This window comes from Balaenoptera borealis, assembly GCF_965194805.1.
Source record: "Balaenoptera borealis genome assembly, chromosome: X".
In the NCBI taxonomy this organism is placed as follows: Eukaryota; Metazoa; Chordata; class Mammalia; order Artiodactyla; family Balaenopteridae; genus Balaenoptera; species Balaenoptera borealis.
Window position 1 is genome coordinate 27,761,187 of NC_138881.1, and position 18,846 is coordinate 27,780,032.

At 39.2% G+C, this 18,846-nt stretch overlaps 1 protein-coding gene across 11 annotated transcripts in view; it reads right to left on the bottom strand.

The window, feature by feature from the left end:
• Positions 1–18,846, bottom strand: part of DMD (dystrophin) — a 2,485,149-nt gene that overhangs the window by 127,343 nt on the left and 2,338,960 nt on the right. The window lies entirely within an intron of this gene.

Below are 18,846 nucleotides of genomic sequence, written 5' to 3' on the forward strand. Positions count from 1 at the left end.
CAAGCAGCATCTTTCCTTACTCATCGCTCTTAAGATAAATGTTATTTAAAAAATGTTAAGCTTTGGTAACTTTCAACTATTCAGAAGTCTTAAAACTCAGATTAAGACTTCGTAGTCTATCCTTTATCTAAGAGTGTAAGTTTTAGGTTCTAATTGAAAATGATTTGCATCCTCTGTCTGCCTCTCTCCATTCTCTGGTCCCCAATTCCCACACACCCCCAGTATCCATTCCCCTCAATACCACTGTGAATAAAACAGATGCCAAAGTGGACCTCAGTGGAAATCTGACCTTAAGTACCATGGGAAAAACAAATTAACCTTTTGCAAAACTCTGTTTTTTTGGAACGTTCCTGCCGTAGGCTGGTACTCACCGTTTAATCTTATTAGGGAAAATAAATTGTTTGGGTTTTTATTATTGTTGTTGTTATTTGAGAGGTGGAAGAAGATAATTTGTTAAATCCTTAAGCATGAATAGTTAGTCCAAGATAGTACACAGTTCAAGATATGTAAGTGGGCTTCCCTGGTGGCGCAGTGGTTGAGAGTCTGCCTGCCAATGCAGGGGACACGGGTTCGAGCCCTGGTCTGGCAGGATCCCACATGCCGCGGAGCAGCTGGGCCTGTGAGCCACAACTGCTGAGCCTGCGCGTCTGGAGCCTGTGCTCCGCAACAAGAGAGGCCGCGATAATGAGAGGCCCGCGCACCGCGATGAAGAGTGGCCCCCGCTTGCCGCAACTAGAGAAAGCCCTTGCACAGAAACGAAGACCCAGCACAGCCATAAAAATAAATAAATAAATAAAAATACAGATTCCTAGAGTCTATTCCCTGAAGGTCCAACGTATCAGGTCTGGAGTAGGATATAGAAATTTCAAAAAAAAAAAAAAAAAGATATGTAAGTGGCCAGGAACATGATAAAATGTGCTTGTTTCTGTGTTGTGTATACTCTAGCTGGGGAGAGGAATGGGGGGACATGACTCAAACTGCCCATGCGTCCAGAAGTCTCATGATAGTATGATGTTTATAAAAATGAAGTATGCTTCAGTTTTATGTGTTACTTTCTCTGGAGACTAGATACTAGTGATTAGATCCTTTTAAAGATACTAATATAGAAATCATTCTTAAAAAAGACAAAAAAGACCCACCACTTAGCTGCAGCTGTTATAAAATTAATCAGTGGCAGGAGCTTTTCATTAGATAATGGACTGCCTTGTCCCCTGACATAGACTGAGTTGCTTTTAATAAGAAAGGATGCCTTAGGGAGAGATCCGCATTCACCTGTCTATGTGTCTAGACAATACATTTGAATCAAGAAATGAAATTTTCATGTTAGTGGGAAAAGACTCTTCTTTATCACCTCAAAACTCTGATGTAGTTGGAAGTTGCCTGATATGAAGCATGTCCTCCCTCATTTGACCCGTTTGAGGGTTCAGTCCAAGAATTAGGCAGACTCTGAGTTCCTCTGCACATCTCCTAGATGGCTCTGAAGTCTCACGAATGAGTGTTCCCCTTTCCCTTTTCAGTAGCCATGTCCAGGCTCCCCCCACCCGCTTTTCATTGACTCCTACTGCACAGAAGGCGGGAACCATTCCCCCCTTCTCTACCTCTTATCTCAGCTTTCACTGAATCTGACCCAGCCTTTATTCTCCTTTGACTCCTGGACAAAACTACTTGGGGACAAGCTTAAAGCAGCCTTTTTTAAAAATGTAGGTGACTCTTACTTCAACCCTTTTTGTACCCAAGTATTCCCTATAGAGTTTAAGAGAAAAATGGAAGTGGTGAGCCGATGGCAAAAGGAACGCTAACATTCACTGAGCGCTCAAGGGCAGATGGTGTTGTAACCTCATGCCACTGAGTCCTCACAATGCCCTGAGTTCCATATCACCAACCTCATTCAAGATCAGAAAAATGAGGCTCACAGATCTTTAGTAACTTCCCTAAGGGTGCATCCCAGAGCCTGGATTCAAGGCCAAATCTTTCTGACATCCAAAGCACTTGATGGCCTTCCGCACTCCTCCTCTGTTATAGGAGAAGTGGGGCTTCGCTTGCCCAGTGTGCTTGTAATCCTAACCAGCATGAGAGTGATGGGTGGTACATGCGGAAGGACCATGATGCAGGGCAGGGGACAGCGGGTGGGGCAGGTTGAGAGATCACAGAAACCTTCATATAAAGAAAAATGAGGACCAGAGAGAGGGAAGCTGAAAGGTCAGTGGAGTGACCAAAAAGGCAACTAGACCTCTTATGATTAAATGTCCAGTTCTTCTTAACCAGAGAAGCTTTGCGAGTAGAGAAATAAACCCCGGCAATGTGTGTTTCTACCCCAGAAGCATTTTGTTCCCATAGAAACACGTAGCTGCATTCTATTCATACCCTGCAGTGCATGAGGCACTCTGAGGGTTAAGTTAGATTTTGTGACTTGGGGACCTAACCACCCTTTATAACACATTTTATTCCAAGCTGTAAGCAACTAACTTACAAATAAACTTTCGGAACACAGCCCGAGGGTAAGTTCAAAAAGGACTAAATCTTGTCTCAAGGCAGGAATGCGGTTCTTGCCTGACTGCTGAGGGATTTAATGGTTACTGGGCAACCAGGAATTAAATTCTTTAGGTAGCTTTAATTTATCTCTACCTACTCCTTATGGGTATTCCTTTGGGGATGAAAACAACTAACAACATTACTTTCATCAAATAAGAAAATGATATAGCATCTTAGAACTAGAAATCTCTCATTTTAAATTTTCCTTTTCCAGACGAGAAAGCAAAGGACTAGAAAGTTCTTGGTAACATGTCCTGGGTTCCCTAGTCAGAAGAGAAACAAGGACTAGGAGCCAAGGGTTTCTCTGTTTTCCCTCCTCCCTGCAGAGAAAGGGTGCTTTAGTTAAATCAATAAAGTAGCTGAGGAACTCAAACAGGCAAATGCCAAAAATTTTCACATAAGCCCAAAGCATCATGTTCCTGTATGTTCCCCCACCTTCTCTTATTTATCATTTTATTTTATTGTAGTAAGAACACTTAACCTCCTAATGCAGCATCCCTCCCCTGACCGAGCCAGAGAACAAAATACAAAGGCTCATTCTCAGCGGGACTTTGAAACTACTCTTTCGGCTTACGGGCTCCCACTTGCTCCCAATTTGAACAGAGACCCTGAATTTCTTCAACCCTGACAAGTATTTGACATGTTCACGTTACATCTGAAAAACGAATTTTCCCTGAAGCCAGCAAGTCCTAATTTTCCCCCGTGAGAGGAGTTTCTAGACCTTGTGATCTTCTTAAATTTTCAAGATTCAGCTCCTTCTAAACCACCCTGACATAGAAAGTCACGACTGTTCGGAGGCGGATCGGAGGCGGAGCGTGTTACAGGCGGAAGTCAGGAAGGGAGGACAGGCTCGGTTTCTTTTCAGGAACATCAGCAGTCCAAAGCCCAAAGAAGGCAGCCAGGTCCTAAGCACGCCCTTCAACGTGTCAGCCTATAAAACAGTTCCTCTCCGTCTTTCTAGTAATCTTAATTTCTCCATTTAATAATAATAGTTTTTGCTTGTTTTAGACATCCTGAGAACCAGTTAGCATTTATACAGTTTTTAATGGTTGTCTAGTTTGACTTAAAGGCCACTAGTTGCCAATTTTGAACCTCTTACATTTATTTCTGGGGTTCTGTCTCAGAAAAATATGAATATAACCCTCCATATAACAAATTTTCATAATCTGTCAGGCTGTTATTCTACAGAAGAAAAGTGCTTTAGTTTAGTTATGTAAAAGGTGATGGCATCAAAGAAGAGAACACTGTCTGTTATGGTATCACTGTGTAAAAAGGGGCATATTTATGTCTATGTATGTTTGTATATACATAAAATATCTACAGAAGGAAACAGAGAACTCTACCATTAATTGCCTCTGGAGAGTGACACTGGGGGATTAATATCAGGGCTGACAGGGAGACTTACTTTTCTCATTACCCAGTTGTATTGTTTCATTTTTTAAAATCATGTGCACATATTACTTTAAAAAATTACTGAGTGTTAAATCTATCTTCTTTTCCATACTTCTCTGTGATTTCTTCCAAATTCTTCGTTTCATCCACTATCTTCCGCAAGAGTACTACTGTATAATGGAAAAACTAATGGCTAGAGAAGAAAAGTCGATGGGTTCTAGCTATGACTTTGCGATAAAAGAACAGTACTAATGACTGCCATTAATTGGGTGCTTACGGTATGTTAGTAATAAATACATACATCCTCGGATAATATCTCCAACTTTGCTATTGTTGTTTCAGTCCCATCTTACAGACAAGCAAACCAAAGGCCGAAGGATTGAAACTCAAATCTGTTAGACGCTAAAGCCACTCCCCTTAATCGTGAAGCAGTCTCCCAGTGTGCTTGGGCAAGCGACCTTAACTTCCCTAAGCTGCAGTTTCTTCATTGGTAAAGGGAACCTGTTCTGAGGGCTGCTGTGAAGATTACATGAGACATGGTATCTTAAAAGCTCCTAGGAGAGAGATATCCAGGATATCCACTTGCTAGGTAAAAGTTAGGAACCTTACCTGCCCCTAGTATTTCCTATATAAACTGCAATAAAAACACAAGGAATCTTTTTATCACGTTGATGATTCTAAGATACTTTTCTAGTTCCCCTTTCGAAAAGCCATCAGGATAGTTCCTCTTCAAATTGCCACTATCACTTCCCAGGAAGAAAGTTTAGCTCAGGGGCTAAATCACTGAGTTAGGAGTTGAAAGTACATTTAAATCCCAGCTATGCCAAGGGAACAAATTACCCACGTTCTCTGAGCCTCATCTGTACAGTGGAGACAATAATATACTTCACAGGGCTTTTGACAAGATTAATGAGAAATATATGCTTATGATATCAAAGTTCATACACTTGTATGAGCTACCCCAAAGAAATCTTTGCAGAAAGATAAATAAATCCAGAAGTACATAAAATCAATACAATTCTGATACTTCCTATTGTCCCAATCAATTTGCATTTCCTCTTTTTGTTCAGTGGTATCACCATTCTCTGGGTCATCAAGGCTGAAAATCTAGAAGGTATCTTATAACTCTTCTCTTTTCTTTAAAACCTACCAATCTGTCATCACTTTCAGACAATTCTACCTTGGAAAGAAAACTTTCAGAGTCATGCCCCCATGTCTTTCCCCCATTGCTATCCTAAGGCCTTTATCATCTCAAGTTTTGCCACAAAGCAAAACAAAACAGAATAACTAATCTCTCCCCTCTCTTCCATCAACCATCCCATCAAATTCTCATTCCTAAGAACAGGACACGGACTTCATCGTGTCTCTCTTCTAAAGAGTCAACATTTTTCCCACTGCCAATCAAATGAAATTTAAATTTCTCGTTCTATAATTTAAGGCATTTTAATTTACCCTGAATTTAATGGCACCGAATCAGGTTTTCCTTCAAAAATCTGGAGAAGGTTCTCACAAAACAACGCCCTCACTGACCCTTAAACAAGCTAGTCTTTCTCTCAACTATACCTTTGCTTATGCTGTTACACTATCTAGAATACCCTACCCTACACTTTAATTTACATAAGTTTTACAAAATTCCTTCCTAGAACAATGTTTTATTCTACTCTCCAAATAGCCTTCCCCAATGATTCTAATCGGTACCGCTCTTTCTACTGTACAAGGTGCCGTACATTTGACCTCGATATTATGTAAGTTAGTATACAGTCTTATTGCATTTATTAACTATTTCATGTATGTCAATTTTATTCCCCAAAGGAGACAGTATGGTCTTTTGTGAAGCTGACATACTGCTTTTCTAGAATCTGTACACAACAAATACAATGAAACCAGGCAATAATAAGCTCCGTGTGTGTATATGTTAGCTTGAATTTAAACCTTCAGTCATTCCAACTTGAGACATTTAAATGTGCCTTGGAAAACAAACTGGGTATATGCTGGCATTACGGAACTATCAGCAACAAGAGAAAATAACATGGTTGTCATTTGGGTTGCAAAGGCAGAAAGGACTCAGAATAACTTAAGCGCTCCCCCACTGGCCCCAAGCAGAGCCGGTGCTGTGCCTGCCACTCTCATAAGGCAAGGACTTCTATCACATCGCAGGGTCCACTGCGTGGCTGGGTTCATACCCACTTGGGAACGGACAGGGATCATGCCTTATGTCTCTTTGTATCCTGTTATTCAGAGCAGGGCCTGGAACATTCTAAGTGCTCCATATCTACAGGGGGAAAAACCAACGCCTCACATGGGACTGTATAACTATGGTAGGTATGAGCTTCCATCACTCAAGAGGCAGGAAGCAACCTTCCTTCTCCCCCCATACTGAATAGCCCTTCATTAAGAGAACTACTGTAGTTTAGGGTTCTGCACATACAAGAAAATGTGAAGAAACTGAAGCTGGCACAGAGAATAAGAAAATCTAACATAATGGGTGGATAAAAGGTCCACTGAGGACGGATAAACGGATTAGGCTTATTTAGCTTGGAGAAGAGAAAGCTAAAGCATAATTCAAAAACTGTACTGATGTAATCAGGAGTCTCGCATCACCAAGAGTCCCTCAACACAATGAAAAAAAAGATTACGTTATGGAAGAAAAGTTTGGAAGAGTTTTGTTCAGTTAAATTGGTTTTGCTTTCATATTACTCAAAAAGAGGAAAAATGCTCAGTGAACGTTTAAAAGAAAATGTTCATGATCACTAGTAATCAAAGATATGCACGTAATGACAACGATAGATATGGTTTTCCTTTACAATTTCAAAAGTAAAACTAACGCTCCACACTGGCAAGGGCATATAAGATGGGCACTCTCACGTATTAAGTGTATAAATGGACACCACCTTTGGAGGGAATTTCAGGAAGTATATATACTACGAAACTTAAAACATTACTATCCTTTGACTCAGTGATTACACTTCAATGAATCAAATATGGAAAGGCTTTATGCACAAAGATGTTCCTCACAGGCTTACTTCGAGCAGTGAAAAAATTGGACACAACTGTGGAATATATTATTAGCGCCATACTCTTTAAGTGCACCTTGGCCAGAAAATGTAACTGAAGCAAGAGGCTACAAGCCTTAATTGACAGTGTAACAAAGAACCTTGAACAGAATGTGCTCATTGTAAGCACAAATGTTTTGGGAAGATAATGTGTGTGTTCTGCTAGCCATTCTCTTTCCAGATAGGTAAGTTAAAGGTAAGTGAATTTTTGACAGTTATAATAAGTGATTGCAAACACAACGGGAATCAGACAGTAGGCTCTTGCTCTACAGAAACTGAAGAAACTGGAAGATAGAGCTGAGGAAATATCACAGATTACAGCTGAAAGATGACTTCTTTATGGAAGAGAGCACAGAAAGGACCCACACGTATCTGTGAGGTGTTCCAAAAAGACAGGACAGAGAGAAGAGAAAAGCGGCAATAACTGAACAAACACTGCTCACAAATTTCCAAAATCGATTCAAGACACAAATTCTCAAAGTGGAGAAAAAATGAAACATAAATCTCAAGCAAGATAAATAATACATTCAGCATAGGCACAGTGTAGGGAAACTGCAGAACACTGAAGTGAAACAAAGTATTTTAAAAAGAGAGATCATTGAATCTAAAATACGATACAAATGAATGTATATAGCAAAACAGAAACAGACTCATGGACACAGAAAACAAATTTACGACTACCAAAGGGGAGAGGGAGGGGGAGGTACAAATTAGGAGTTTGGGATTAACAGATTCAAACTGCAGTCCATAAAATAGATAAGCAACAAAGCTTTACTGTATAGCACAAGGAATTATATCCAATATCTTGTAATAACCTATAATGAAATATAATCTGCCAAAAACCTGAATCACTAGGATGTACACCTGAAACTAGCACAACATTGTAAATCAACTATACTTCAATAAAAAAGAGTATTTTGGAGATTAATATCTGAAAAAAATAGGTAAGTGAATTTTTACATATCAGTTATTATAAAAATTAAAACTTACAGGAACTTATCATAAAGTTGAGTTTCTGTCTAAATTTGTTTGCTAAGAAGGCAAAGATTTTTCTGTAACACTGAAAGTTTCCAAGGATAGTTGCCTTGTCACCTTGAGAGCATAAATATTTGGCAAAAGAAATGTTATCAATTAAAATATTTGTGGTAGAAAAGTGTTTGTTCATATAAATTTATAAACTGTATTTATCATAGGATAAATTTTTCTTATCAGCCTTCTGATTACTGACTGCCTATTTTTGACTACACTGACTTTTGTTCTGTAACATCTCTAATACATAAGTAGCTTTTTGGACAGAAGGCATCATAACACTTTACTTGGCTTTCTTCTCAGAAGCCTGTTTGTAATAAGTCTCCAGAATCTTAAGCATTTATTTCTACAAATTCAACATGAATTTGAGTTTCCTCTGTCATAAATTAAGTTTTGAAAAATGGGAAATTATTTTTAAAAAGTGATATTTCAGGAAAATGCAACTTGGGAAAAATAACATCCCCAAAGAATTTAAGAATGAGAGAAAACTTGGGACATTTAGTGAATAAAGTATCATACAACGTTATAAACAGGATATTGCCTCAAACAACTATATAAGAAATGCATAGAAAAAAAGACTGGAAGCAATCCTCTAAAATGAAAATGGTGGTTATTTCTGGGTGCTGAGATTGAAATTGATTTTTGTTTTCTTTTACACTTCATCTTTCCAAATTTTTGGAATGAACATATGTTTTGTAATGTTCAAAAAAATAAGATTACTGTAAAAATGTTTATACCTTCAATAATATTTTTAGCCTGTTGTCCTAAAGTGTAGGATTCACAATGCCTGGCACACTCTTAAGTGTTTATTGAGTTAAGAAACCAATGAATAATTGAGGCTACCAGCACACCAAATTGTGTTCAGTGTTTCCTTGTTATTTAAATTCCAAATCCACGGTGACCCTTTCTTTCATGGTCTTACCTCCTTTTTTTCTCTTTTTTAATATTTATTTATTTATTTGGCTGCACCAGGTCTTAGTTGTGGCACGCAAACTCTTAGTTGTGGCATGTGGGGTCTAGTTCCCTGACCAGGGATCAAACCCGGGCCCCCTGCATTGGGAGCACGGAGTCTTGGCCACCAGACCACCAGGGAAGTCCCTCAAGGGTCTTAGCTCCTTGATTATCAATGAGTTATTCCTTTTAGAATAAAATTAATTCCAGGGTAGCAGTTCACCTGGTTGTGCTAAGATATCAAATTGCCAATAAAATTTACAACTTAACTTACATTCCCAATTTTTCTTACCATGATGCTTTATCTTCTACTTTCTGGAAAGAACTCCATCTCTCCAGAGACTTCCATCTTGCTAGTTTAATAATCTGCTTTAGGAAAACATCATCTATATCTTTGTCTTCTTTTTATTATTTACTTATCTATTTTTAACATCTTTATTGGAGTATAATTGCTTTACAATGGTGTGTTAGTTTCTGCTGTGTAACAAAGTGAATCAGCTATATGTATACATATATCCCCATATCTCCTCCCTCTTGCATCTCCCTCCCACCCTCCCTATCCCACCCCTCTAGGTGGACACAACTTTCTGTCTTCTTGAGTGGTATTTGTCTTCTTCCCCAGCAAAATCACTCTCGCTTGCTCTACTGTGTTTCATTCAATGAACATTTATGTATTCAGAGACTACCGTGCACTGGGCGCTAGTGACAAAGATGAGGAAGGCAGTTCCTGCTTTAAAGGAATTCATCAGTCAGTCTTGAGAGACCTGAGCATAAACAACTATAAATAATGCAAGTACTACAATCAAATGCACGGAGAGCTTATTCTGTGGACTTCTGTGCAGATAACTTTTTGACTGCTACCTCCTCTTTGCTTGTTTTTAGGTCAGTTTCCTTTGAACCCAGTGTGCCCTTTTAGTGCCTCGTTTAAGTTGCTTCAGACTCAGGAAATCCTATGCGAGCTTTTAAGGCTGTGTGTCTCTCTTCCCTGCACACTGGCACAGATGGCTGACTGCATCGCAGTCCGTGAGGCCTCCTGCCCTTCAGCCACTTGCTCGCTGGTCCTCAGATCCATTCTCTGACGTTCCCCTGCTCTGCCCTCTATTACAGAGAATGGCATTCTCCTGCTCCCTTACAACTGGCTTCTAGCTAAGTATGGCCAATGGCGGTCACTGGCAGAAGAACTGAGGGAGGGGACAGGAGGAAGGAGAGGCCAGGCTACTTCTCCCTTTCTCTCTCTGTCTTCAGCACAAGCTCTGGCAGTAAGTGTGTCCCCTCCCTGGATCCCGCCTCCCCCCCCCATTAACCCCTCCCTCAGCGGTCCCAACTGGCCACTGGTTCTAGCTCCAGCTGATGGCTCTGGCTTCTGGAGCTCTGGTGATACTACCTCTTGGCACTGTCCCTCCAACCCTGGGTACAGCAGAGGCTCCCTGCCGTCTGTTTGGCTTCTTAGCTCTTCCATCACTGGGTAACCAATTTCCGGCATAAATCCCCTCTGTTTGAAATAACTAAAGTGGTTTCTATTTTCTGACTGGACCCTGACTGATACTTCACCCAAGTCAAAAATCTTAGCATCAAAGCCTTCAACGTGTCATATGAGTTTTTTATGGTGTCATCCCTCCTTACCTCTGCAGCCATTCCCTCGTCCCCTCCCTACCATAATAGTACCACCACCATTTGTTAGGTGTTTACTCTGTGTCAGGCATTTTCCTGGGCATATCACATTATTTCACAGGCTTTCTCCTTTCTTTTCACTCTTGAATTACTGTGCATGTTTCTTTCTTTTGGATAAGGAGGGACATGGGGTACGACAGTAGTGCTGCATCATCATCAATAGTTATAATTCTTTACACAGTTACTATATCAGACATTTTGTAATTTTACATCTACTATTTCTAATCCCCACAACACTCCCCAAGGTAAGTACCATCATAACCACTTGATAAATCACAAAACTGGGGTTCAAAATTGTTACTGCCTTTGTCGTGGCCACAGAGAACTGGCGGCAAAGCCAGAATTTCAAATCCATGTCTCACCAGCCTCAAAGTCAATCAACTATTATGCTGCTACATCACTTTACCTCCCAACCTCAACTCATAAAGTGACATAGTCACAGTATAATCAATCAGTTCCCCATTGACTTCAACACACAATATAAAGAGTACACATGCCACATTTTATGTTCTAGATAAAAACAAATTTGTATTTGAAAACTATGATATGTTATACACTACATTTAATTATAGGCGTGGAGGAGGCATGAAATTAGGCAGCAGGGATCCTGTCACTTCATACCCAGCCCCTTCCTGTAGTGGGTGGTCCTGTTACTTTGGCCTCCAAAATAATTGCTAAGGAGGCCTATGAAATGGGAAAGAATATAGATCCCTCCTTTGCCTGAACTTGACTCAACTGGCAAAATGTAAAATCCATAAATAACATTTTTCAGGTGTTCTTATTTGGTGTCAGTTAATTACCCTCTCCCAAGGTCACCTGATTTGAGTTTACATTTATGCTTTCAAAAATTAAATGCTCTAGAACAGTGCTACTCAAAGTACACTTTTCCACAAACACAGAAACTAGGAATGTGTTAAACAACTTTTACAGCAACTTGACATTGCCATGACATCCAAATGCATAATCAATGGGTCCATTTCACGGAACAAGGTACAGACTAGGTCAAGCGCGGCTGAACTTGTGCGGTGAGTTATGTGTGATGTGAGTGTACACTAGTCAGTTTCAAGAAGGCCACCTCAAAGTCCGTGACATACTGGATGTTTTAAAAACAACTGTCCTTCACCAGTTGGAGAAGCACTGCTCTAAAACTGACAGCCTTTTTATAGAACTAGAAAGCAAAATATAAAATGAAGCACTTTCCACCAAAATTAATGCTTGATAAAAAATATGTATGTAAACATATAAATATATGTGCATGCAGGTATGCAAACTCATATATAACATATGTCCTAGTTAAATAAGCTTCAATTTATGAGGGGGCACAAGGACTTCCCTGAAGTTGTGCAAGGGATCAAGACTTTGTGGAATGGCAACTTCTGAAACATTCTCACAGAATACCACCAATTCATAAATAAGCTAATGACTCATCCACTATGTCATAAGAGACTCTTTCAGAATATTTTTAGGTCACTTTATTACTACTGTAGAGAGTATGGACTTTAAAAACTCACTATCTATTTTATGTGAGTGTTCCGACTGTTCTAAATCTCTTTCCAGCAAAACTGCAGCTCCCGAGAGACGTACAGAGGTAATCAGACTCGTGTGCTTAAAAAAGAAATATTGGAAATGTCTGGAAAAGAGCAGACACGTTTTTAGACGCCTTTACTTCGTGTGCAAAAATTGTCTTCTGCAGACCCAGCTACATAAAATTGTACACATCCAGCACTTTTCTCACAGCTGCAGGTGTAACCTTAATGCTCCTCTTATTTAGATCAAGTAAACTACCAAAAAATTGGCAGCTCTTCTCACTTGTAAACCAGTCTAAGTCTGAAAGAGAATCCTTTTGAGTTTCCTTCTGAAATAAGCTTTGCAAGATGCAATTCAGAAACATCTATTTATGTTCTTCAATTAGAAGCTTTAAATCAAGTTATTTGAACAAGAAAAATATTATAAAAGAATATCCCATTAAAACGCCATAAATTTTGATTCGAAGATTACATTTCTCTTTTACAAATGGGGACAATCAATCGATTCTAACTGAAGTGAAAAGAACAGATTATTTTTCTTTTCTCTTTTATAAGCAGGATAGACGTAAAGGAAGAACATTTATAACAGTTTTAATGTCTTATGCCTTCTGTTTTGCAAATCTGAGTAAATCTCCTGTGTTAACTTTGTCAGCTAGGAAATAAAGAATGCCATTTGAGATTCCATAGCTTAATTATGCTATGCTGATAAAGCAGTTTTATAAATCATGCTACGAGTAATGGATGTTCCTTTGAGAACAGCAAACTAGGAGCCATAAAATGTGTGCTCTGGACTTGGTTCCTTATCTTCTACCCATATGTCAGTGTGAATAAGTCAAAGCACGTCTTGCGCCTCAGCCTGCTCAAGTCCAAATAGAACGGAGGAGGAAACAGTTGCCCCATCCACTCATATGATAGCATAATTTTCTAAATCAACAACAGGAGCCTACTCAAACGGATGGCAGGACAGAAGATCTGAAAATGACAGAAAGTTCAGGTCATATGCCACCTATATACCTAATTTACAGCTGCGTAAAGATTAAATACGGTTACTTCTGAAAGCTCTCTGCACACTGTAAAGTGCTACACAAATGAAAGGACAAAAAATTACTCACTCAATGATCTTACTATTCCTATCTTCCAGGCTGGTGGGGACAAAGGGGAACTGGGGTGTGGGGCACAGCATTCATGAGGCCAAGCCAAATCCAGTCAGAAGTTAAACGAAAACCAGACACTTAGAGATGGAAGGTTGCTGCCCAACCTGATAAGCCAGAAATCTGAGACGGAGGGAAAGCAAGGGACCAGCTCAAGGTCACACCCAAGCTGGGATCTGAACTGAGGTGGTATTTCCAGTTCAAGGCCCTATGCTAGTAGAAAATCCAGAGGCAGAAGTTTTAATACTTGGCAATACTTAAAGAACTAGAGATAAGAAAAGGAATATGCTAAACATTGAGTCGCTTGGTTGAGAACAGTTGAGTTTACAAAATATGCGGAGAAAAGCATCAGGACGTGCTCCCCACGCAGAAGGAATTCTAGTCATTCAGAGTCCCGCAGTTCCTATCGGTAGAGCATCCTCAGGAGGGAATACTTAATGGAATGTAGAAAGCCTATCAAAAGAGAGAGAGAATAAGCTACCTTATTTTCCTTCCTCTTGGCAAACTTAGGAAAGAGGTACAGGATTTGTATGGCAGTGTTTCCAACTCTATCTGAGCAGCTGCAATTATTTATTAATAACAATACTGATGTATCCTGAAGAAGCTCTTAGCCTCCTGACTTGACTGGTGGTCCTCTTAACTAGGACTGCTGAAGAAATCACACCAGCCTCAGACCCATCAGACCCTAGAAATGAGCCCTCATTTGAACATTCTGAAGCTCTTCTCAGGCAACAGACATGAGGCTTGGGGCCATGTACTGACAGACTGCCTTCAAATCACAAGGGTTTTTAAGACCACTTTTCCTAGGAATTCCTAAAACATTTATAAGTCCATTTTTGAAAATTGAGAGATTCTGCATCATTTGGGTAAGCATCATGGAGAGTGGGCTCCAGAATTTGGGCAACAGCTAAGAGGGGCTAGATCCTTCTGGAGAATGCCAGACCCACAGGAAAAGAGGGGAACCAACACCCCTAGAGAAAACAAAGCTGGTGGTGAAAGGGCTTCAAAGAAGGAAAAGGAAATTGGGATAAGAAATGTCAGATCAGCCAGCACATCTAGATTTTAGTAAACAGTTTGAAATGAAATCAGTTAACCTTCTGAAGCTTAATGATTCTCTCTTCACCTTAAGCCTATTTTTTTAACCTATGTCTCCTTTGCAAACTGCTATTCCTGCGCTGTACTGCTCGTATCCCTCATGCGAATACCTCATACTGTAGGGGAGAAAGAAGCCAGGGAGGGGACCACATAAAGATTTTATTGTATTTATAATTAATATATTCACAATAAGACAGACTAAGAAATACTTTTTAAAAGTACTTTTAAGCCGCACATATTATATGTGTGTGGGGGGGAATGGTTTTTTTTTTTAAATGTTAAAATTTCAGTGATGAACTTAAGAACCTAGACGTAAATTGTGAGAAAATGAGAGGCTTTTTATCATATAACGGCACTCCATATAAATCAATATTATATTAGTATTTCAAAATAAATTCCAGAGCACATTACTATCTAACATCTACTGATTTTTAAAATGCCTTTTGGAGCCTTAAAGAGCTTTACGTTTTAAATCACCAAGATAAGCGTTTGGAACAACAGTCTTGCCATTCCATTTGTAAAGATGCTAACAAAAATCTGAAATTCACCTCATGAAGGGAACATATTATTACTTCTAAGAAATGAGGAAGAATATGCCTTCTCAACAGCAAATAGATGGCCCAGCAGGTATATTTCCAGAGAGCCTCCCTACTTGATATCAGCCTGTCTCACTTGGCCTGTAAGACAGGGACGGGCGGCAGGATCTTCTCCCTGTTGCTTGTTTGCCAAGAATGTGCATTTTTAAAAATAGGAATGATTAAACTTTTAGAAATCCATTTGTCTGCAGAATCAGCCAAAGGTACTTCTTGAAAATTATGATCACAGCAAGTTTTGGAAACAACCTGCCCCACCTCCGCCCAAAGCAAGAGAAAAACAAAATTCTTCAACACTTTGGTCCAATACCGTCATTCTAAGGATAAGGATAATAAGGCCACGTAAAAAAAGATATGGGAAATTTTTTTATATACCACTCACCCCACCACATTGGGGGTAGTCAGAGAAAAATGCTGAAAGAAAACTGTTTTCGAGTTGTTCTTATTGATTTCTTCTCTGCGCAAACAAGACAATGCTTTTGCCAAACCGTTAATGTTGCGTAAAAAATTTTCTGGAGACCTTCCAATGCTCCAATTCCTAGTGACTGTCAGGTCATGTCTGTGAATGTTTAAATTATTTCTTTACTATGCCTTGTTTTGTGTTTGTGTGGGAGCCCAACAATTCTTTCCTTCATAACTTGGAATTTTTTGAGTGGGTACACAGCCTAACTACATGGGGAAAACACAATATTTTTAACGCTTGATGAAAGCTCACTCAAAAAAGCCATTTTAGATCTGTTGAGAATTACCTGAAATGAATTCTTTTACATTTTTTAAATAAAAAATTTAGTGGTAAAGAAGACAAGGCTAACTTTTTTTAAGTCAGCTTTTTGTGAATGGACATATTTAGAGACTAACGACGCATGAGATGATCTCCTTGTGTTTAAATTTACCTGATAAAGTTTATGGGAATCAGGACTTAAGCATAAATTTTTTATATGCATACGTATGTGTGATGTGTATATGCGTGTGTGTGTGGCTATTGCTGCTTTTCTGTCATAGGTTCTCATTGGTTGATGAATTAGAGCTGTAGGGACACTAAGGAAGGGGATGGGGGTACTGATGAAGAAACTTTTTTTGCTAAATATCTAATTGTAAATAATATAAACTCATTGTAGAAAGTCAGGAAAGGAAGAAAGAAAATCACCTAGAATTCGAGATCTCGAAGATTAACATTTCGAGTAATACCATAGCCTTCCATCAGTTAATGCTCAAGTCCTACTTTTTCAGTCCTTACCAAATGACTCTGGCTTATAATACTGTGGTGTTTGGACCAAGGGTCGGGGGCGGATCACGTGAACGCGTTTGGGGGCAAGGCAGAAAACAGAGTGTGTTAAATAGGCTGGTTGGGGACTTTGGCAAATTAGAGAATGGAAATCCCCTCAGAGATGGGCATATTTAGGAATGTGTAACATTTCCTGCATGCTGTGAGCCACTGTAGCTTCTACAGTAGAGTTACGTCTGGAGTTGGCGGTATGGTGGGGATTAGCAACTTCTTGATATTTTCAACATGTCACCACAGACAAGAGGTTCAGGTTCCATTAGGAGAGGGCCCGAGGTATGGTCTAACACTGTGACCACACCAGACCAGTTTTGCTTTCATGATACCTTTCACGAACTAAGTGTAGTTGAAGGCTTCCAACCATCTCACCCAGTTCAAAACAGCAACTTGGACCTAAAGGGATACCTCGCGAGGAAAAACATATGCCAATATATAAAGATAAAAAAGAAATTAAAGGCTTCTTTTCAGTATGTTATGCTTATATTTCAACTTCGAAACACTGTAATTTGGGAGTGGGAAGGGCACTAGTGGTACTTAATCTTGTAGGTTATCTCAGGGATGTAGACACACAACAAACTACTAAATCAATCATTCCATGTGTGCCTGGCAATGGGGAAAGGAAGCGTGTCCACTGTCCAGGAATCCACCATACTATTTCTAGAAATGTAATGGTTTGTTCCAGAAATACCATTCAAATAACTGTCTATCCATAGGTAAAACTGTCAATCTGTACCTATTTGTAGCAGGTGCGTGGTAATCTACATGGACATACTTTGCTAAGTTAATAATATTGGTGAGATAAGTGCAAACACTAACAGAAGATCTGGGGTAGATCCCAGTGTAGAGCCATACATATGGCTGTGTATCCCTGACAAAGGGTTTCTCTGCGCCTGACTTCACTGCCCTGTGAAAGAAGGCTGTTGATGACATCTACCAGGCACGATGGTTGCTCACATACATTTCCATGCACAGCACACACAGTACGCTCTCAATAAATGGAAGATGTTATGTAATGTGTCACCATTTGAATAAAAGTTAGCCCAAGTAATATGTGATTGTAACGAAAATATTGGAAATATAAGTTTTGAAAGCTGAAAATCAAATTTCAACACCTAGTTCATTTCCAAGATGTTTGTTGCCAGGATAACAAAAACCAAAATTTCAAAGCGGGGGGGAGCGGCTGGTGGTGGTGGAATTGACCACATATTTATGATGGCAGCATTTTAATCTATGTAACTGATCTCAATTAAATTGATTTCATCAAAGAAAAAGTCTGTTAACAAATGAGCTCTAAATTTCCCTGCAACTGTAAAATTCCATTATCTTCCAAAGTCGGGTCATTTGCCCAAGGTTTCAAATCATGCCAGATTACCAGCTTTGAGTTTACCACCGCATTCGACCTACTGAGAAAACTTTAGAAATACGACGATAAAAAGCATATTTAATTCCTATTGAAGGTGCAAACACCTCTTCATTGAGAGTTCATAATTAGCTTTTTATCAACCAAGTTTGTGATTTCTCATTACAGAGTAATTAAAAGTAAGCTGCTAGAGAATACAATGCAATGAAATGGAAAGATGGCCATGGTACATTACCTTTAGGTGAATAAAAGCTGATTAGCAAACAGAACGACCCAACTTTTGTAAAAATGTATGTATAGAAAGAAATTTTTGAGGATACCTACTACATTGTTAAACATTAGTTAACTAAGAGATGGGTTATAGATGACTTCTTTTTTGTTAGCTTGTCTATATTTTTTAAACTTTAAAAAATATGAACAAGTACTGAGTCTATAATTATAATTTTCAAATAAAAGTAAATTAAAATATTATAACTAGAGATCACTGTGATTAGAGTAGAAAAAAATTATAAGTAGGCTGAGCCTATGTAAACCAGAGGTTATAAGTAGGAGGCCCAGTTTCAACGAGCTCTTTATTGAAAGACTTCTAGTTTGTCTTGAAAAATCCAAAGTCTTGAGAGCACTGGGCCAGGACGACCAGCTCCTCCAGCACAGCCACTGCCCACTTCAGATGAAGTCTCATTCTCTCACTTGCCAAAATATAAGCACTCAAGTTTTCCACCTGTGGCCTAAACAGTGCAGCATAAAAGTCAGAAACATTCTGCAGGGGCTGAAAATGTAGCACTTGAAGATGAGTTGATCCTGATTTTCCTTAAGTTTTTAAAAGGGAGTGTGTGTACATATGTGCCTGTACACACACACACACTCTTACTGCTAGACTGAGCTGACATAATATGACTTGAAATGTATTGGTATCTCTGGCTAGTAGAATTATAAGTGACTTTTCTTTTTCACGCTTTCTATTTTTTCAGATTTCTAGAAGGAACTTCTATCATTTATAATAATGTTGTGTTAGTTTCAGGTGTACAGCAAAGTGATTCAGTTATACATATACATGTATCTACTCTTGTTCAAATTCTTTTCCCATTTAGGTTATTACAGAATACTGAGCAGAGTTCCCTGTGCTATACAGTAGGTCCTTACTGGAAAGAGTTTAAGGAAAAATCTGGGGGGGGGGCTAATATCTCCTACTCCATGCCTTAAAGTCTCTA